We start from the raw sequence: 23,255 nt of genomic DNA on the forward strand, positions 1-23,255 counted from the left end.
CCCACTGAGCATCCACAATTGTGTGAGCCAACTCCTTAAACGAAGTCTCTTTCTAGGTATAGACGTACATACATTCTGGTGGTTCAGTTTCTCTGGAGAAGCCTGACTAATACTGCTAGCTGGTAAGTTAGGAAGCCAAGGTTCAGACCTAGTTCTGTTGACTTTCGGAGCATTACACCAAATCTAAATTTTGATGAACACTTCTTTTTCTGCTTACTGAGTTTATAATTCAATTTGTTACTATAGGTTCGTATTTAAATTCATATACCTGTATATGAGTTCATGTCAATATATTGTTATTGAGAGTCTGTTTTGTGGTCTTGATTCTATATGTATGGATGACAAAGTTTTGGCTTTTGCTATGGCACTCCTTAATCAAAGAGAATGGTGAATCTCGTCCTCAACATGTAATTAATCTTGTGAAGATTGACTCACTTCATCATACTTACTGTTTCACAATGGTAGTATTTTGCCCCTTTGATATTATTATTGGCTATATTTATCTTTAAAATGTATGGTTTATTCCTAAATCCTAGTAATTAAAAACATTTTCCAAAATTTCCTCCAAATTTTGGCTTCATGGAAGGTGTTTTTAAAATTTTTACTGTTAAAATAATCATGACTCTATCTGATTATTCATTATGCTCTTATGGCTATGAAGCTGAAACATCTAAAACAAAAAATGTATATATAGAAAATTAAGACATGAAACAATAGCAAAATACTACAAAAAAGTCTGGAATACTATTTTCAGAGGCCCTCTAAAAATTGCCTCAATAAGGAGAATTTCTAGTAATGTTGCCTGTAGCTACTAATCTATCTTGTTAGCTAGTTTTGTAGCTGTTTATTTGCCAATCTCTGCCTGTCTTTGCTATATCATGGCACTAATTGTTATATCATTTCCAGATTGATTTGTACTAGCCATACAATTTAGGTGAGACATACAGTAGTGGTCAAAACTAGGGCACATGAACATAGCTAAAGAGTTTAGATGTGTGTGTGTGTGTGTGTGTGTGTGTGTGTGTGTGTGTGTGTGTTGCTATATATTTAGCATTCTTCATCTTTTATATGCCAGCCACTGTCTTATGTACCTTATGTTTGTCATCTTAATTTAATCACAATTGTGAGCTAGAAATTACCTGCCCCATTTTATAGAGAAGAAACTTGATGTTCAGAGAGGCTGGTCTGACACGAAACATCTAGGACATTGTGTAGGAGAATACAAATCTGTATCTAATTCTAAAATTCAGTTTTCCAATTATACCATGGCAATGGTATTGATGCAAATGAAGAATATGTAACAAAATACCTTTCTTGCTCAATTCCTTCCAAAGGACCTTTGAAATAAACTGAATCTACCAAGTTCAAAGGTGTCCTTTCCATTTTGGTTGTAAGTACTAGTTCTAATCTTCAACACTGTTTATTTCTTTCACACCTAGACACTGAAGGAGCTTTGAGTGAAAATGGCATTCCACCTCCAAAAATTCTTCCATTCACTCTCTCTTTTATGAATCTTCTCTGTATTTGATATGCTCATATCTTCTGCATCTATTTAAAAGTAATTCTCCTTTGACACCATTTTCCCCTCCAGCAGCTATTTCCAATTTTTCTGTTCCTTCAGTTGTCAAATTTCTGGGAAAAGTTGCCTTATCCATTTCTTCACATTCTCCACTGAAACGTTCCCTATTAAGGTCATCAATAACCTTGTCAACAAATCCAATAGAACTGTTTTTATTCCTTATCTTTCTTGAACTTTCAGCAGCACTTTACATTGTCCATGCAGTCTTATTCCTGAAAACTTTCCCCTGTATAGGAAGTTAAGTTCCTGATTGTTCGTCTACCTTCTGCAAACAGCTTCTCAACCACTCCTTTCTTCTTTTGTTCAACTACTGGGATTCCTCATGGACCTCTCTAGACCCCTTTCTCATTTTCTACTGTCTTGTAAGGTTATTTCACTTCTACTATTGACTTCAATTAACATTTGTACGCTTATGACAGGAGTAATCATCTTGAACTTTGATCATATAATACTCGCATAAAGTGGCCATATATTATTCAAACTCAGATAATTTTTTTCTGATAAATCATTAAAACTGGAAATTAAAATGAAAGCCCCATTTCACTATCACTTAAAAGCAAATTGTATTATCTCTTTTAGGGGATATCTATTAGAACTATTCCACTAATTATGTTATTAGGTTGTCTATATCCTTAGTTTTTGTCTACTTGATCCAATATGGATTAAAAGAGGTGAATTAAAGTTTACTTTTACTAATGTGTTTTTATATATTTATCTTTATATTTACTGTAGTTTCACTATGAATGTTGAGCCAGATTATTTTATGGTTATCTGTTCATATTCATACCTGTTTTATATACTCACCATAAATTACATCATTTCTGTAATAAGATGCCTTTTTTGGGGTCTTGTTTAATCTCTATGGCTTCAATTCAATCTTAGATCAATATTAAAACAGTTTCCTCTGTGTATTAGCTTTCTATTGCTGCATAACAATTACCATAAGCTTAGTGGTTTCAAACACCACGATTTATTAGCTCACAGTTCTGTGTGTTAGAAATCTGGAACAGTGCTGCTGGGTTCCCAAGGCTGAAATCAAGGCATAGGGCTTAGTTCTTGTCTGGAGGCTCTGGAGAAAAGTGTACTTCGAAGTTTATTCTTGTTGGCATGATTCAGGTCCTTGTATTTACAAGACTGAGGTGCTTGTTTCTTTTTGGGCTCTCACCTGGGGGCTGCTCACAGCTCTTAAAGACTGCCAAGTGGCCCCCTCATTTTCAAGCCAGAAAAGGTGCATTAAATCCTTCCAGTGCTTCAGATTTCTGACTTTCTCTTCTTTCACCAGCTAGAGAAACCTCTGCTTCTAAAGTACGCTGTGATTATATTAGGCCCACCTAGATAATTTTTCTTATTTAAGTCCAACTGTGTCATATAACATAATTTAATTGTGGGAATAAAATCCATCATATTCACAGTCCACATGAAACCATGGAGCAGAAAATCTTGGGAGCTATCTTAGAATTCTGGTTACCATTACAATTCCGCTTTCTTTTTGCATGTGTATTTTTAACGTTATATCTATGACTATCCTTATTAACATTTCTGCATCAACTTTGAAAATGTTTATTGTAAACAACAATTAATAGGATTTTACTTTGTGATCTAAAGGAAATGTTTTTTCCTTTAAAATATGAGTTTAGCCCATATTGATTTATTGATTTATAGACATGTGTTCTTAATTCTTTCAGCATAATTTAGGTTCTACTTTCTATTTTTATTGTTCCCATAAAAAAATCTTCACTATTTTATCTGTAGGTATACTTTTTCACATTAATTGGTGTGTATTTCTTCTAATAATTTATAACCTTTGTATTTAAATTCTTCATGTAACCTTAATTGCACCAATTTATAGTTTTATAATTTATAGCTTTTAACTATTATGTGTAACTTTACCTGGTACTTTTAATCTTTTATTTCTTTTTAACAGCAGCTACGTACTCATTTGTATAAATAAAATGACCAGATTTCCAATGGTTAGTTAACACAAACGCAATGATTCTTGTTGAGAGTCAGGAAACTTGATCTGGGCATCAATAACATTCACCTTTGTATGATAGTGGTGAAAAAAGAATTATGTTCTAGAGACGTCGCATGTCATTTTAAAGCAGGATAAAACTTTGTAAATATTAAGGTCAAAAGGAACATATGTGTATCATTTGTTAGAGTTGTCTCTAAGTGTGACCCATGTCCCCTTAGTCTGATTTCCTTTCAGGGAACAGAGTCTAAGGAAATCAGGATTATGAACCATCTTTTTAAACAAAAAATCTTTGTTGACAAAATATAGTTCACAATCAGAATTTTACCCTTGAAAACAATCTTTGATTATCTCTAATTATTAATAATTATCATTTAATATTAATAATATAATTATTATTGCTTTATATTTTATAGACGAAGAAACTGTGGCCCAGCTAGGTTAAGTGACCTTCCTTGGTGACTCAGCGGGACTAAAACACAGTTATTTCTTCAAGAGGGTACATTGCCTTCCTTATGAAAAGAGCCCTAAATAATTCCCAAATCAGAAACAGTACTTGGACCACTTAGAATGTGAATAATAAACTTTTAATCTGTGACCTGATCATGTTTTACCATGTTCCCATTCAGCATTAGAGCTTTCTAAAGTATCTGCTTGGGTGTGCTCACCATAAGACTTTTGTGTGTAACAGCTAATCGGAGAGCTAGTGGCAGTTTTTGTGCGGTTTTAAGCATTTTAAGGTTTTAAGGATTTGGACATGCCAGAAATTCTCTATTTCTGTGCTTGATAAAAATCCTCTATATTCAGTTTTTATTTTAGGTTTCAGTTCTTTAATATAGGACTGCTCTCTTTGTGGGGTTTCCTTTTTATAAAAGCTATTGATGTTTTTCTTTTTATCTTGTAAGTGACAACACAAACCAGGCCCAGGTCTCTTCCTCTTATGTTCTATTATTGTTTTCAACTGCATGTTAATATCATCTCCAACAGAATCAAATTTTATTTTCATTGCCATAGCAATCAACTGTTTCTAGAAATTTCAACCATTTTTTGTGGCTTCATCCTATTTCTGAAAGAGAATTATTCTTTTGCAGTGACTTCCTTTTATGCCTAATCATAGTTTCTTAATAGTCTGAATTAGATTCATGACAGCACAGATAAAGATTTTACATTTTCTCCTTTTGTACTCTCCTGTACAGATAAAACAGTATTATGAGTGTGTTGGTGAAAATGTTTGGGAAGTAAGAGTGATATGTAAATAGATCATTATTATTACCATTATAATAGTAAAATATTATTATATATTTTGGTATATCATGTTTTAGGCACTGTTTCCACATGGGCCTGCCCATTGTAAGTTTGGAACACCAGAATGAACATGGACTTTGGAAATGAATCTTAACTTTGTCATGTACCAGCTGTGTGAGCTTCAATAAGTCTCTCAACCAACTGAGGTTACAATTTCTTCAATTATAAAAATGTTAATAATAAGCATTTGTTTCACAGTTATATTAAAGAATTTAATGTATATGTGATTTAATGATATAATAAAAGGTTTAGAAGAAAGCCTAGCATATTGCAGGGCTCAGTAAGTATTAATTTCATTTTCTTCTTAATCTCTACCGCTGCCTTTAATTTCAGGATTTATGACTCCTGGTCCAATATGGCCCACCCACCTGAAAGCCTTCCGGTCAATCTCTCGTACTCATTTTTACGCTTGCAGGTGGAAGATATTACAACCAAATTATATGCTTGAAAGTGAATGTGTGGCCATATTGTACCCAATTATTTTCTTCTTCCATTAAATTATGATGGTGTTGAGGATTAATTTAATCATTGTGTTTAATCTACCATGGTGAAAAATTCAGTGATAGTAGGAAAGCTTTCTAGTGAGGTTAAAAGATGGGTAGACCATTTTGTTTGTGTAAGAAAAATGAGCAAGAAAATTTTGCATAATGCCTTTTGGAGCAGTCTTGTTCCTCATAATTGCCTGAGATATTTCAAGGTGCTTTGCTATAAATCTGAAGACTTAAAAACATTGTTTTACAGTCTGGTCCACTAAGAGTAATGACCTCTCCCATTCCTTGTTTTTCTGGGTGATTAAGGGCTTCCTGACTGGCCCCAGGCCATTTGCCCTTCCCCCCCCCCCCCAAGGATTTAGTACTAAATTGTCAAAAATAATCTCGTACTCAGAAATTTTTCTAGCCCCAGAAGATAGAAAGTGTTTGCTGTGTGTGTTCAAGCATTGCATGAAAAATCTCGCAAGTGATACTTCTTACTGATGGTATAAAGCAGTCCCATCATTTATGCTTCTTTAACTAAATTAGGTGTAAATTATTTCAAGGAGGCCAAAGTTCTTCTCTGTGTCCCTGTGAGGATAATTTCACAAATGCACAGCAGGTCCCTCCAACCACAAATTTTGGGCAGGTAGAAGAAAACAAGAAGAGAGCTGTGGCCTGGGGCCAATGCACACCTCTCCACAGGGGTTTCCAGCATGTGAGTGATTTTTAACCAAGCTGACATAAATCAGACTGTGTGGAGCAACGAAATTCAGATCACTGTGCTGGGAGACGCCTGGATAGTGTTACGCTTCCCTCATTAGGAGGGACTGGAGTTGAGCTGGGGAGTTGAACTTTTAGCTGTATCAAAATAATAGTGTGGGAGCAAAGCAGAGGCTGGGACAAGGGGGTGTAGCCCTAATAACCCAATGCCTACAGCCAGGTTAGGTGAAGTGTCCTGAATCCTCATCTTTAAGATCATTTATTTGCAAACAGCTCAATAGAATCAAAAAGAATGTGGCCCATGATTGCCATAGTTTAAAGCTTCTGGGAAAGACTTGAGCCTCACTTCTTCTCACACAGTGGCCTATACTCTCAAGCCCTGTGGAAACTAAGTTCCTAATGTGTTGCTCAGCAAAGCAGAGCATGAACAAAATGAAAACGCAAACTACTGAATGGGAGAGAGTATTTGCAAATCACATCTCTGAGAAGGGGTTAATGTGTGATTAAAAGTGTTTGTTAGTGTTCAGATACATTTCATTTAAACCAAATTATTTATTATTTGTAGCTATTAACATTTTATGAAAATTAGATATAAAAATGGAGGGTTAAAACCTAAAATTGGATGTGTAGGAGAAAAACACAAACCTTCCTAAACCAAACTAAAATTTTAAGTATAACGAAAAATCGCATCACAAGGAGAAAGAAAAAGTGGTAAATACAACATAATGAACAAAGTAATTATAACATAAAATAATATAATAGAGTTAGTATAAAACATATTCATCATATTCAAAAACGTGAACGGGTTGAAATTACCTATTTAAAAAAAAGAGATGTTCAATTGGCTGATAAAGCAAAACATTAGGTTGGTGCAAAAGTAATTGCGGTTTAGAAGGTTAAAAATAATGGCAAAAACTGCAATTACTTTTGCACCAACCTCATATAATTCTATGCTATGTAGAGGAGACATAACAAATATACACAGAAATCCAAAAAGGCTAGAAACAAAAGTATGGGAAAAAATATACCAGACACATAACAACAATAAAAAATTAGAAGGTTAGATCTTGAAGTCAGATAAACTAGAATTAAAACTATAAGTGCTCTTACAGAAATCTCACTTCTAGGAATTTATTCTGAAGATACACTTCCAACTATATGAAATTATAAATGCACAGTTATTCATTAAAGCATTGCTTGTAATTGCAGATAATTATAAATGCCTAATAGAGGAGATTGGTTTAAAAACCTAGGTGCATATTCACAATGGAATCCTGTGCATCTATAAAAAAGGAATGAGGAAAAGCTCTATGAACTGATAGGAAATAATTTCTAGGGTACAATATTATGAAACAAGCACAGTGTAAACAGGATTTATATAGTAAGCTACCCATTTTGTAAGAAATATGGGATTATAAGGAAACAACGATGTATCTGCTTACTTTTACAAAAAGAAACACAAAAAGGATAAATCAGGAAACAATAAAAGTGGTTAGCTGCAAAGAGGAATTGGGTGGAAGGGATATGGAAGAAAGAACAGTTCTCTGAGTATATCTTTCTATACACTTTTGGCATCTGGAAGCTTGTTAATATGCTACACATTTAAAAATAAAATTAAATCAATAGGATAAGAAGAAAAACGAAAACCGATCACAAACAGTATTTCAAATAAATGACATCACCATGTCCAACGGGGAAAAAGAACTAATACAAATAATATGAACACAGTACATTGACTCCATATCTTAAACTCTTTTAGTAGGTTTCTTTTTTCTAGTAGTAGTTTGAATGTAGGAATTCTGAAACTGTTTGTTGTTAGTACGCGATTAGGCAAATGAGTAAGTGTGTTGATGGGGGAACCCTTCCAGGGTTCTCACTGGAAGGAAGGGTTCCCAGGAGGAAGGAAGACACAGATATGGAACAGGGATGGCAAGGAAGAATCTTGTGAGATTGGACTGGAATTGGTGGCACCGTGTTTCCTTGAAAATAAGATGTAGCCGGACAATTAGCTCTAATGCATCTTTCGGAGCAAAAATTAATATAAGACCCGGTATTATATTATGTTATGTTATGTTATGTTATGTTATGTTATGTTATGTTATGTTATGTTATGTTATGTTATACCTGGTTTTATATTATAGTAAAATAAGACTGGATCTTATATTAATTTTTGCTCCAAAAGACGCATTAGAGCTGATTGTTTGGCTAGGTCTTGTTTTGAGGGAAACAAGGTATTAGAATGACCTCATGGTGCCTCATATATATCTTTTCTAAAAATATCAATGTCATGAATGACAAGAAAAGTTGAGATACTTTTCCTTACTAAAGGACACTAAAGGAACAAGACATCTAAATGCAATACATGATTTTAGACTGAATCATGGACTGAAGGGAAAGAATATTATACACAATATTATTGGATATAACTATCATTTAACCCAGCAATTCCACTTCTGGGTATTTATCTGAAGAAATCCAAAACACTAATTTGAAAAGAAATGTGCACTCCTATGTTTACTGTGGCATTATTTACAATAGTCAAGATTTGGAAGCAACCTAAGGGTCCATCAATAGGTGAATGGATAAAGAAGATGTGGTGTGTATATACGATAGAATATTATTCAGCCATAAAAAAGAATGAAATCTTGTCATTTGCAACAACATGGAGGGACCTAAAGGGTATTATGCTAAGTGAAGTAAGTCAGGCAGAAAGACAAATGCCATATGATTTCACTTATATGTGGAATCTAAAAAACAAAATAAATGAACAAACAAAACATAAACAAACTCATAGATACTGAGAACATTTTGATGGTTGCTAGATGGAAGAGGGGTTGGAGTAATGGGTGAAAAAGAGGAAGGGATTAAGATGTGCAAATTGCCAGTTGTAAAAACAGTCATGTTTTGACTATATTCCCTATGACTATATTGACTATATTCCCTATGCTGTACTTTATATCATGGGGAAGAATACAGCATACTTTATATCCCCAGGATATCCCCAGGATATAAAGTACAGCATAGGGAATATAGTCAATAATATTTTAATGACTATATATGGTGTCAGATTGTACTAGACTTATCATGCGATCACTTCAAAAGTTATATAAATGTCTATGCTGCACACGTAGAACTAATACAATATAGTATATCAACTATTATTGAAAATAAATGAAAATTTAAAAAAGAATGTTATTGGAGCAATTGGCTTATGGACTATAGATCAACTAAAACTAGATAAAAGTATGGTATTGATGTTACACTTACTGAATTTGATAACTGTACTGCGGTTATAAGAAAATAGCCCTGTTCTAAGGAAATACATGCTGAAGAGGTAAAATGCTCAGAGAGAATGATAGAACAAATTTTGCAAAATGTTAAAAAAAAATGGTAAAGGATATATTCTTTAATTATTTAAACATTTCTGTAGATTTGAAATTATTGCAAAATAATAAGCCAAAGAAAAAGTCATGGATAACATTAAATTTATTCCGATACCTTCTTTGCCAAGAAAAAATAAAATTAGTATATCATTATTTTACTATGATATTCTCTTTTGTTTTTCACCTTTTATCCTTTCTATGATTCTGTGAATACTTGTGTACAGATAAGAATTTGTGTATACATAAAACAAGTGTTTCTGAAGTGTAGTCTCTCATTTGGTTCCAAACATGTTCTCATCGCACATATTTTTCAAGAGATAGAGTGAGGTCTTCTTTTACAGAAAGTTAATAACATGGCTTTGGTTTGGAACACTGATTTCAACCATTTTAATGAAATTTGAGGGCAAGACATGTATGTGTTATTTTAATAATTTCCACTTCCCATAGTTTATTTAATTTCTCAAATGCTTTACATCATATAGATAACCCATGTTTGAAACTTCTTATAAAATGTTGATGGCCATTGGCAATGTATATCAAGAGGAATCACATACAGAAATATATATTTGATAAATATGATAAAATTTGTGTCATATTAAAGCTTTCCCAAAAGGAAAATGTATAGGCTATTTACTAAAATATTGGATTTAACATCTTATATACGTCATCTATACAACATTGGGCACTGACAGTGTTGTCAAAAGGTGTAAATGGGTTGTATGTGAAGTGTCAAGGAATTCAGTAAAGGGAAGATCCATTTTCAATTATGACTCTGGGAAGTTTATAATTTTATTTTACTTAGCTGAAGGGGTTTACACCTCTCCAACCAAAGTTATCCAACTTAAAGAAAAATCCCAATGAGATCACAAGTTGCAGAGCTGTAGAATGCTGATCTCTCAGAGAGAATGCAAACCCAGAGCAATTGTCTGGGAGGCAAAGGAAAAGAGGACCAGATTAACAAGTCTATGTGTGAACATGGTTAAGGGCCCAGAACAAAAAGACAAGTATCAGGACAGGCCAGACTGTTGGACAGGAACAACACAGGGCATGAAACCATGATCTGGAGGGGACAACACTATATCCAGGTCCACACTGGATATAGATTACCACCAGTTCCTTAGTGAGGAGAAACTGGAGACAAATATCAGAAGCTGAGTATTATATAGTTTATATACAAGTACAAAAGGGGAACATAAATAGTTATAATATAGGTTGAGTCATGAATAAGTCCATTAGTCATTCTCCTAAAGTATCTGCTTAAAAGCACATGTAAACATTATGTTGAGGTGTTTGGACTGGACAGAGTATGCTTTATAGACAAAATTCTGGTGCCCAAAGCCACCTCAACCAAGTCAGTGACCCCTTTTTAGATTTCCATGTTCAAGTGGCTTCTTTCTTTTTAAAATTTTCTATGTATTATAGATGGTTCTCTGAGTATTGTTACTATAAGACTTGACTTACTGTAAAACAAGAGTTTTGACTTTATGTTTTTGTGTTGTCTTCAAATGAACTATTAATGAGGGACTAGTGAAGTCTTTTCAATGTTAAGTGCTTTATAAGAAAGGAATACATGAAATAATACACACGTTGAAAAGCATGTGTGTGTGTGTGTGTGTTGCTAGAAAATCAGTGTGACTGGTTTGATGCCATATAATTTAAAACAGAGTAAAGGCATTCTAATAATTAGAATCGTTTAAATTACATGGGCATTTCTTTTCCTATTAACGTAGAAGTTTCCCATATTATATAAATAAAAACCCACATGGAACCAGTGGTTTCTTGGGTGAACTGTGTTTTGATTGTGTGGTGAAGTATATTGTTTGCTTTGTCTTGCAAGTTATTATTGGATGTCAAGGAATGTAATGACTGAAAGCTTAGAGTGTAAAAGGAAAAATAGTAATTTGAGCAGAACAGCAACACATTCATTTGACCTCCTATATTGCCTTTTACATTCCTCTTTTTGTCTCCCCATTTTTTAATTCTAATTTTCAGGACTTCCGTGCCTTCCTTTGCACCTCCTCTTTGTCATCACCTACCTCTAGCTAGAACATTTGAACTGGTGTTTGGCAGACATAGGTTCCCAGGAATGGGGATGAGTGGGGAAGGAAACTAACATTTACTGGGTGCAGGACACTTGACATAGATCATTTTGTTTGCTCCACTACGGGAACCCTATGAGGTTGGAATTCTTATCTCTATTTTATAGATGAGAAAACCGAGCATCAGAATTGTTAAGTGAATTACCTAAGGCTTATGGTACCAATGGAGGGAGCCAAGATCCTGTCCAGAAATGATCTGAATACAGCAAACATACTAAAGCCTGATATTTTTCCAGTACTCTTAGAGTTGAATCAATCTCATAGCGTTTTTACTTTTAGCCCTTGACTTCTGCACAATCTCCAAAGGGCCAATGTCTAAATCCGAAAGTGCAGGACCAAAGCAGACCATGTAAACTATGTGTGTGGTTGGGACAGGTTGGAACACTAGGTTGAAGGCAATATTAAATGTTGATTCCACAAAAAGGGCTATTTATTGAACTGCTGCATACAGTCACACCTTGGCTTTTCTTTGGTGGTCTTCCTTCTAAGTAATGACAAAGTAAGACCTAGTTTATTTTATGAGAACTGAGAAAGTCACAGCACAGGGTGGTCTTAAGTTTCAGAAAAGTTTAGCTTTTGTTAACATAGATTTTTCCAATCCTGAAAGTCACACTTCTATGCATAAACAAAAGTTTTAAGAGTCATATGTTTTCAATGGGCGATGAACTCAGTAAGCACTCCTAAACGTTTGCCTTTCAGTCATGTTAACTGAATAGGTTAGACTTGTGATGAAACTCATCGTGTTTGAAAATCAGTTACTCTCTGCCAACTTTTCCTTAGATTTAACTTTTATGGATTTTTAAAGTTACCAATAGCTCTATTACCGAGTTCCACACACTTGCTGCTTTCTGATTAATTTTTTACTTCAAACACATGAGAACTGACTTTCTGCATTCCAATATGTATTTCCCTAGGCATAACTGGCTGAAGGGAATTAAACTGAACTTACATTTTTTTCTTTCTTTCTGGCTTGAAGCATTCCCAAGGCTTTGCAAAATATAGGCTCAGACTATATTTATGGTCAAAATAAAAAGATATTTAAATATAAAGTTGCAGAGTCAGATAATGATTATAGCATACATCTATTAAATTTGATATATTTGGGTTTATTTGGATAAACTTCAATAATTTTAATTTAAGTGCTTTATAATATTTAATCATGTTCAGTATGATAGGTGCTTTTCTTATTTACTTCCCATTAAATATTAAAATAAATAGGAACTAAAATAGTAGACAAAATGACTTCCTTTTTACAGATAAAAATACAGATTCCAACTTGAATTGATTTATGATTATTGCATTTAATATTTCTTTTCAAATAAGTTACTAATTATGAACATTTATTTGTAAAGAATATTTTTGTGTGTATTGCCTAGTAATTTGTTTATTATTATTTAACAAAATTCATGTAGTTAATCACTTCTCACAAGATTACTTTCAATAAAATTTCTCACTTGGAATAAGTAGCTCTGTCAGAACCCAATTAGGGGAGAGAAACCACAGAGTAATGTGAATAAAGAAAGTTTAATGCAACATATTATTAACTATATCAGGGATTGGTGTAGTGTGGGATTGGCTGGTAAGAAGTGAAGAAAACTCTAAAGAATACATGAATGGAAGATAGAAAAAGCAGTCACTTATTCCTAAGGCTGAGCTAGACACCCAATGAAAAGTCCTCATTTTCCTAAGTCTGAGATACAGGTCTTGTTGGAGAAGGGACAGACATTGCTCACTGGATGGCAGAGAAGTCACTGTAATGCCACACTGGTGGGATGTGCTAGAAATCTGCCCTCTAGCGTGCTGGGGAAACTTTTCACAGGGAGGTGTCCTATCAGAAATACTCCGAAGAACCATTTGAGAAGCGTGCCAGGGAAAGCTGCTGGCTGCTGGGAGCTGCAGGGCACTCTGCACTGTAGGAGTCTAGTGCTGGCTAGATGCCTATGCTATAGGAGTGTGCCCAGTGAGGATATGGAAACTCGGAAACAAGACTCTTTTCCTCCTGCTATGTCTCTTCCGAGCCCTCTACTGAGAAAGGTTCAGTGCTAGCTGGCAAAGCAAAAATATTGAAAGGGTCCAGATCAATTTCCAAAGAGCAGTCAAAAAGGATGAATTTGGAGCAGAGAGGTAATAAATCAATAACTGGCACATTAGACGTTTAAAAAAATGACTGGATACATTATATTTTAATATTGGTTATAGCCTTGTCACATTTTTGTTTTGTTTTAACCAGCCATACATAATCAAATAAAAATTACTCCTCAAAGGAAAATGTCCCACAATCCCATTAATCAGCAAAAACTTCCTTTAACGTTTTGGTGTACATCCTTCCATATATTTTTCTGTGCTTAGTATTCTTGTTATCCAGAAAAATGGAATTTTGCTATCCAAATAATTTAACCACCTTTTTTGTCTAACATTATTGCAGATATTTTCCATTTCACACTACACATTTCTATGCCACAGGACTCCATTGCATGAATGTACCATCCTCTAGGTAACCAATGTTCATGATGGTTTTGTTCCCTTTTTTGCTGCTGAGCAATGTGATGACCTTCCTTGAATTTGCTTTTTTACATGCGTGTCCAGTTAATTCCAAGGATTAATCCTTAGAAGCTGAATCCTGGAGGACATACACCCTGTAGGTGCTTTTGATAAGCTGTGCCAAATTGCCCTATGGAAATGTTGGGCCTGTTTATACACTCTCTCAGCAGTATCTGATTAGCATTGTACATGTTTCAAAATGTCAAATATTGTTTTTGACATGAGTATTATAACATATCACCATAGGTTCATTTACACGTGCAGATTTTACTTTAAACAATTCTCTGAAATCAACATTCAGTTAAGAGCATTGGTTCGGCAGCCAGTCAAACTGCTTTAGTCCCTGACTCTGTTTCTTACCAACTGTGACTTTGCAGAAGGTATTTCACCTCTATGTGCCCATTTCCTCATTTGTGAAATAGGATCAAAACGGTGTCTGCCTCAGCTGGGTTGTCAAGAGTGTTAAGAGAAGATAATATATATATAAAGCACTGAGATCTGTGGCGGGCACAGGGTATGATCTCAACAAATAGTTTCTTTAATTCAGATTTTATATTTATCAAACTGGGAGCTTAAATTTTTGTATAATTTTATATCAACATAATTTATTTTCCAGGTAAAGTCCTTTGGAAGTGTGAAGTATTTGGAAACTCACGAGGCCATGGTCTGTTCGTCATTTCATGCATGCGTTTCTGATTGACAACCATTATGGATGTAAGTGGGGGCAGATTGTGGCTCCAAATGAATTACATTTTTGGGTTTCTTAATTTCAATGCTGCTTAATCAGAATTCAGAATAAATATAATATAAATAAATGCAACTTTTAGTTAAGGATGGATATAGTCATATTGTTACATGCTGTGAAAATACTAAATGATCATAACCATTACAAAGGAAATTTTCAAAAGTGTGATTTATAGAAAAGCCCCTCCCCTTTTAAAGTAGAATATCTTATAACATTTTTATGTTTTAGTACTTTTGCACTAATAATGTTAATATTGAACTCGAGTTTTCAGACTACATTAATTCAAATGGCCGATATAAGAAATGCTAAAATTGAATGACAGTATTTGTCCAAGTTCTCAGGATTGCCCACAAAACTGGAAGAAAAATGGTTTACCTAAAGGCCAGTTTTAGTACAGTGCCTAAAGAAATACAATAAAACTACATAAAACTTGAAAAATATTTTAGGTGTTTATTGCAGATTTCCTGATGAGGAGGCAGAGGAAATTACTTTGTGTCACTGTATTACACACAGAAAAACTACCTAAAAATTCTCTAATCACTTTACCCTAATCACTTTCTCATTTCTCATAAGATTGATCACTTTCTGTTCATATGTTTTAGTTTGACAGTTAAAATGCCACTTAGTACCTACCTCCGTTCTGACTGTTTTGGTCTTGCCACCTCTGTGTGAGGAAAGGACAACCTAGAGAGGGGTCAGAAGGAAAGGTGTGAGAGAGATACATCAATTCCTGGAGAAGAGCACACTGGGGCATTTGACTCTGTACCTGTAATACAAATCTGTGGCGGAGAGGAGGATATATTCAAAAGGACCACATTGAAGGGAGCTCCCCATTTTATCCTCTTTAAAATTCTACCCAATGCGGTTATGACCAATGTAAGGTTTGGGAATTTGACCAGTTTTACCAATCCTGCACCTCCTTGAGAGACAAGTGGAGATAAAAGATGGGTGGGTTTGGAGATGGAGAGAAATCTTGATTACCCCTAAAGTCTAACAGTTAAGAAACCAGAATCAAATAAAATGAAACAATCAGGCTATAGAAATAATTCTGTCCTCTATTTAAGCATTTTAACTTAAGACTTTTGTGGCTCATGTTATAAATAAGAACTTCACATTCTGAGGGAGTATGACTTCCATTTACAAATTAAAAATATGATTACAAAATTTAAGAGAGAGGTAGCATACGTAGATTCCATTTTCATTCCGATAGGATAGCAATAAAGGGTAATTGTTATTCTTTCTAGTGTGTGTACCCTTGAGCTATATTCTTGGAAACTTGTGATTCCCCGACTTTTTAAGTAACTTTATAACACATACTTTATTTACTCTCTTCCCCAAGTGCAGTATCGTATGACTGAAAAATATGACTCTTTCAGATCATTCATGATTCAATTAATACATGACTAAAGGCATTTAAAAGCTATTATATAAATCCTGCCACAGGCATTATTATTTTTAGCCTTTAAACTTATCTGACAATGGTGATTTTGAATGAGGATTTCTCTTTTGCAATGCATGTACAGAGTGGGTGGGAGCAATGGGGAAATATATTGTACAGCAGGTAAAAGTGGGTCCTTATTGCTTAACAGTGGGCTTCTGACTTTCTGCTGAGGAAGTCACATTGACCTTTAGAGAATTAAGAAGCAGGTAGTAGAAAATAGGAGAGATAAAATGGGAAAGCACTTTATAAAAGGATACCAGAAGGGAGGTGGGTTATGAAATTATAAGCTATTATGTTAAGCAATATTATGAATGATAGTTATTTTGCCCTTTGCAATTATTTTTGCATTTCCAGAAAAGTAGCCAACATATGTGTTTATTAATCATGACTAATATATTTATGTGTTGGCAACTTTGCATTTGCATATTGGAAGGCGTCAGTATATTTTTGAAAGATCCAAAATGTCTTGCTCTAGTTTTTTAATATTGTAATTGTTGCCACTTTGAAATCAATTCCCTGGTTTTCTGCACTTTTAACCAGCTTTTTTTAATGACCTACAATGGTGTCCACAAAATCTTCACCACTTCACTTTTCAAGAAACTCTCATAATGGGCATCAAACTATCATCTGTGGATGGAACCCTGCCTCTAACCACATGGCTTTCTAAAAATTTACTTTTACATTTCACCTCACCCACTAATGACTTACTGTTCATCAGCCATTTAGCAATGTGGTAATAGAGGAATGTTTTCATTCTTTCAAACACTGGCATCAATGCTTAGAGTTTTTTCATAGTGTTTCCATAGTCATCATGCCTCGGTTTGGAAGGCTGGGGGAGAATCATGATAGTAGGGGAAGGGAACACCATATTAACTTACATTCAGCCATGTAAATGGGAGACCTTGTGCATATTTGGTGTATTATTAGCAGAACCTTAAATTCACAGTAATGGGAAGTAATATATTTTTATGCTTTTGGCCAAAACACTTATTAAACCAGTCTCAATAGAGATTGACCATGATCCACACTTAACATATATGTCTGCCAAGGAAATCTGGCTTCTTGGTACCCTCTATTTTGTAGAATGGTAAATAAGCCTGGCTTAACTACCCAGTCAACTGCACTGGCCTAAAGTTAAGGTCAGTCTGGTTTTGGCTACCTGAAAACTTGTGCTCTCTCTCTCTCGAATGCAGTTTCTTCCAACCAGTTTCATTTTGAGCTGAATGTTATTTTCACCTTCTGTATGTGTTTCTTTGTTTTGAGACGGTAATATCTATATCTATATATCTATGTATCTATAGATACACACACACACACACACACACACACACACACACACTCACACGAGGACAGACAATTAAGTTTGCGAACTCATCCTAGAAAAAGTGCTCATTGCTGAATATCACTACGGTCTCCTTCGAAGTACTCCCCTTGAGAAGCTATGCACCGACACCAGCGCCTAATCCACCCTTCAAAGCAGTTTTGGAACTCTTCTTCTGGAATGGCCATCAGAGCTGTCATCATATTACCCTTGACGTCCTGAATGTCATCAAAATGTCTTCCTTTCAATATTTTCTTTATCATCAGGTAACGAAAGAAGTCATTGGGGACCAGATCGGGTGAGTAGGGAGGGTGTTCCAATACAGTTATTTGTTTACTGGCTAAAAACTCCCTCGCAGACAGTGCTGTGTGAGCTGGTACATTGTCATGATGCAAGAGCCATGAATTGTTGACGAAAAGTTTAGGTTGTCTAACTTTATCACGTAGCCTTTTCAGCACTTCCAAATAGTAAACTTGGTGAACTGTTTGTCCAGTTGGTGCAAATTCATAATGAATAATCCCTCTGATATCGAAAAAGATTAACAACATCGTTGCAACAAGTTCTCAAACCTTGCATGGTTATGGTCTAAAAATGCTGTCTTCCAAGTTTACTTCACAATATGTAAAATTATATGGTTCTTCAATTTTAAAAAGTCTTGCTGTATGACAAAAATTGTTCCTGTACCTTAACTAGTCATTTTCCTCTTGTAGCTTTAGAGATAATACTTCTACAGGCTCCTGACTTTTTCCCACTTAAAATTTATATTGGGAGCCACACATTTTCCGGGTCTAAAGATGTTACAGTCAAACATCTTTTCAATATTTACTATTTTTTCCACTTATACTTTTGCACAGGTTAAAGCACATATTGAAGTAATTTCCCATTTTACTCTTTCTTATTTCCAATAGGAAATATGGTGCAATCATTCACACCATAGAGCCATCAGCAAATATTGTGATAGCAAGACTCCCCTAGACACTGCCATTATTAAGAATAATTTAAACAAAATCGATGACAATGGTGTCTGTTATGAAGTGAATGTTTCTGTCCCCTCAAAATGTATATGTTGATTTCTAATCCCCAATGTAATGATATTTGGAGATGGGGCCTTCAGGTAGAGCCCATGAATGGGATTAGCACCCTTATCAGCAGAGGCCAGAGAGGCTCACCCTCTTTGTCCCATGTGAGGACACAAGGAGAAGTCGGCCATCTGCAACCCTGAAGAGGGTCTTCACCATAATCCAACCATGGTAGCACCTTGATATCAAACTTCTAACCTCCAGAACTGTGAGAAATCAATTTTTATCACTTATAATACTTCCAGTCATGTATTCGTTACAATAGCTCAAGCTAAGACCGTCTCTAAATATAAATTTATGTATTCTTTGTGCTATGGAGAACTAATGCTGAATTTTGGGAAAATTTACATTGTCAATGCATTGTAGAGATTTTAAAGGTAAAATTAGTTGAATTTCTTTTTTGTTGTTGTTTTTTGATAAAATATAATTTCAGATAGACTTAAAGCAGGGACAAAGAAAAACACTTATGCTCCTGACAAAATTGTATCAGTAGTAATGATGTGATCCCAGGTATCTAACATCTTTTTATAGTTAAATAATAAAAAAAGTATCAGGACTGTTCTTTAGTTCAAGTTGTTCATTTAAACATTCATTCAATATTTGCTTATCAAATATTTGCTGAGTTTCTTTTATGGGCCAGCACAGGACTATGTTGTACAAAAATGAGTAAGTAAGTCATTTGTCCTTGCTTCCAAAAAATTCAGTCTAGTTGGAGAAAAAATAGTTCTATAGATGACAAATGTTCAAAGTGTTGTGCTTAGGAGAGCCAGGGAAATCTTCATGAAGAGGTTAGATCTGGCTTGAATCTTGAAGGTCAGGGAAAAGAAACAAAATCCCAGACCAAAGCAACAGTGTTCGAAGGTTTGGGAAAAAGTGAGTGTTTCTGAGCAGTGGTGATAAACTTAGTACAACCTGAGGAAAGGAAAATGAGAAGAGGAATAGTATGGTGAGGGAAGAAGATGGAAGAAGTACATGGTGAAAGACTTTGTTTCCCAGATCAGAAAGTCTGAACTTGATCCTGCAGATAATGGGGAGCCATTAAAGAAATTAAGCTCTAATTGTGATTTTTTAAAAACGCAATGTATTTAAAATGGAATGTATATAATCTCTTTTATAACCTTCCTTAGTGTTGTTTACACGGCCTGCTGTGGGAGTCCTCAGAGTATCATTGTTTTTATACTCTTCAGTGCCTCACTGACCCTCTCTTTGCCTCTGAATTACTTCCATTATAAAATGCCTTTAAGTTCATGCCAATTGTGCCAAAGAGAAAAGATAGAGTAAATAGAACCTCTAAGGAGAACTCAATCATGCAATGTAATATATATTCCTGAATCATTTGGTTTGACAGTCTACGCATTTAAATTAACCGCATAATTACCACTCTTGGGCTTCAGCCACTTCAACTGGTTCTACACAGCTGAAGACGGCTGATATAACACATAAAGCATGAGGATACCTAGAAGGGATAAAAGCTTAAAATTGATAGATGTGGATGGGCCCAATTGTGTTGACCAAATCAAGTGTCTGTGGGCATAATAATGAGTTTTGAAAATTAATTGTAAAACTGGCAAGAAATAGTTATAGAACACTACTTTTTTGGATAAAAGTCTCGGGGTAAGGCATCAGGTATCATTTCACTGAATGTCCAAGACTTTGAAATAATCCTAACATTCTTGGACTTTGTAAAGTACTTGGATTAATTGATATTTTGAAATGTACCTCTTCTGGGACTTGAGGGTTTACTGGGTGCTCTAGTTTGAGATGAAAGGTTTCATGTTTTCTTCTTACTCCACTGTCCTTTTTATGAACTTCTTAAGAATATGTATAATTATAGTTATTTGTTTATTAAAATATCTAAATTTAATTAGAATGACAACATTTATATGTTGTAAATTATCTCATGGTACCATATCTCCACAGTTTGTTCAAAGTTGGGCCTGAGAATGGAACTAGAAGAAGATAATTAACACATATGGGTATATGTATATAATACACACTATGCAGATTTAATATAAAACGTACGATATTATATGATTTAGAATTTCTCAAGCAATGAGACAGTAATCCTTTGAGGTGTTAAAAGTGGTTTCATGAAAAGAGTCCATAATCACATAAGTCTGGTAATGCTGAATTATTATTTTATTCCCCCTTTCTTAGAAAACCTTAACACTTACTACAAGTTTAAAGTCTTTTTGAAGTTCTGCCATATAGAAACCCATTTAACTTTGTTCAACGTAATGCTTCCAAAACTTATTTGTGTTTGGAAATTCTCCTCTCTCTAGAACATTTAGTATCTCATAATGCTCTCGTATTTTAAGGAACATTTTTTTGGGAGAAGTTGACATAGAATATAAGTAAATATAATTTCTACACACAGAGGTGCACATAATAAACACAACACATTGGCCCTGATTAAGTGGAGTAGGCTGTCTCGACATAAGCTGTATACTTGGAAATTTTTCAATTGAATACAGTGCCTGGAACACAGTAGGTACTCAATGAATATCTACTGAAGTGAACTGATTTTATTTTGTAGACATTTCACTCTCCCCACCCCCACCTCCAATGGCCAGTTTCCTATAGCATGCAAGGAAGCTACTTTTGCCTGCAATCAGACAAGCTAAGTTATTATGATCTCTTATAATTAAAACCCTTTGTTCAGCATACTTTAACTTGCTGTATTATAGCAAAAAAATCTTCTTTTAGTGATTGTAAAATACCCCTTAGCCCTGAAACTCTAGCACACTGAAATAGGTTATGTAACCATTAACCATCAGAGGACTGTTTTCTCAATGTCACATTACCTCTGCCCATGTTGAAGAAGGCATTCGTCTTCAGGGCTCACTGGTCTCCCTGGGCCTCATGGTTTTTCAGCATTCTCTGCCTTGGTGACATTTCTTCTGTTAAGGTGTGATCACTCCAAGTTTATGGTTGTGATTCCCATCTCCATGGGTACTCAGGTACTGAAATCCAGTCGACAACTTATGAAATTGAAAATAATCTAATGTCCTTTTCTATATTGACCTATCTCCCAAGTTTTTCTGTGAACTCCTTGAGCAAATATTTTAGCACCTACTGATTTTTGAAATTAGAGAGGTGAAATAGAGAGTACTCAAAATGGTCTCATGGTCGAATAAAAACACATGCACATAACCAATGATCATGGTTCTGGGTGATAACACATATGCTCACAGTATACACAGGAGGCAATGTTATATCAGAGGAGAGTCGTCTCCTCAGTATAGTCACAAAATACTCTCAATTATTCTTTATATTTCTCTCTCCACCACACACCTGACAAAATATTCATCCTTCTTGTCTCTTCAGGACCCAAACCTGAAAAGTCACACAATTAGGATAATGGATTCATTTAAAATTTGTGATTTTATACTCCAAGTAAGCTCTCAACAATGCTCAGTAATTTTATGTCATTCTTTAGGCTCAACTTGGAATTCTTTAAGACAAGTCTTACTAGTTTCTCTTCTTTTCTTAACCCTCCGTCTTCTCCCACCTTTTAATTATGCATCTCTGTTGATAATCATACATCATTTTGTTTAATAGAAGACCCTATAATAACACCCTCATCTTACCAATACCAAACTTACAGGCTACCTGACTCTACAGTATCTTTGCCTTCTTCCTTTCTATAATTCTGGGAAAAGTATCCCTCCTTCACTCAAAGGTCTGTACCTTTACTTTTGCTTTATAGAAATCTATGTCTGTTGTTGATTCTCTTTTCTACTTAATTGATGATCCTTCTCTGCTGGAACATTCCAACCAGCTTAAACATCTCCCATGTTGAAAAAACAAAAGATAGATGGGGAGGTGGAAGAGGAAAAGAAACTTGTCTTTCAAGCACTTTATCAACACATTTCTCTGTCCCATATCATATCTAAATTTATTTAAAAACAAAAACTGTCTATATACTCTGCCTCCACCTACTTACCTCTCTCCTTCACTTTTCAATCTCTTCCAATCTGGATCCATTTCCATACCTTCATTGATGCTGATCTTTATGCCACTGAAGCCAATAAACTTCTGTCTTCATCTTTTTAGACCTCTCATCAACATACAACTTGACATCTAGGTTCTTCTCAGAGCCACCTTGGACCTTGAGTTCTGTATCTGTTCTCCTGGCTATTTTTCTACCACACTAGCCACTCCTTTCATTCTTCTTTGATGTTTTTTTCTAACAATCATTATTCTTCAGGACTTGGCGCTCACCTTTTCTTTGGCTGAGCTCTCTCATTATGTGTTCTCACTCATTTCCAGGGCTTTGTATTTTTCTGTTGTGTCATGACTCTCTTGAGCTTCAAGATTCTTATCCAGTTACCTACTTGAACATATTTCATCATTGTCTCAATTTAGAAAGCATTAGAAGGTACCCTCATTTGGCATTCCACTGCTCTTACTACAGGTGGGGGAAGTCTTCCCTTCTAGATCACTGTCTCCCTACTAAGTATCTAGGGCTTTCCCAAGTATTGTGAGTCACTGGGATATTACTAAATGATTTGTCTATTTTTCCATATGAGATCAGTGAGAAGAGGGTCAAGCAAAATCTGAGGCACCAACAGGTTTCACTCCTGCTGAGCAGTGG

At 34.9% G+C, this 23,255-nt stretch overlaps 1 long non-coding RNA gene across 1 annotated transcript in view; it reads right to left on the reverse strand.

The window, feature by feature from the left end:
• The window catches only part of LOC141571707 (uncharacterized), a 33,590-nt gene extending 10,832 nt beyond the window's left edge, over nucleotides 1-22,758 (reverse strand). Inside the window, exons 1-2 of the long non-coding RNA XR_012496741.1 lie at nucleotides 22,654-22,758; nucleotides 21,463-21,621 (exon numbers count right to left, since the gene is read on the reverse strand). This is a non-coding gene — a long non-coding RNA (uncharacterized LOC141571707). The remainder of the gene's footprint in view (nucleotides 1-21,462; nucleotides 21,622-22,653) is intronic.
• Nucleotides 22,759-23,255: the final 497 nt, after the last annotated feature.

Source organism: Rhinolophus sinicus, linkage group LG05 (genome assembly GCF_036562045.2).
Source record: "Rhinolophus sinicus isolate RSC01 linkage group LG05, ASM3656204v1, whole genome shotgun sequence".
NCBI lineage: Eukaryota > Metazoa > Chordata > Mammalia > Chiroptera > Rhinolophidae > Rhinolophus > Rhinolophus sinicus.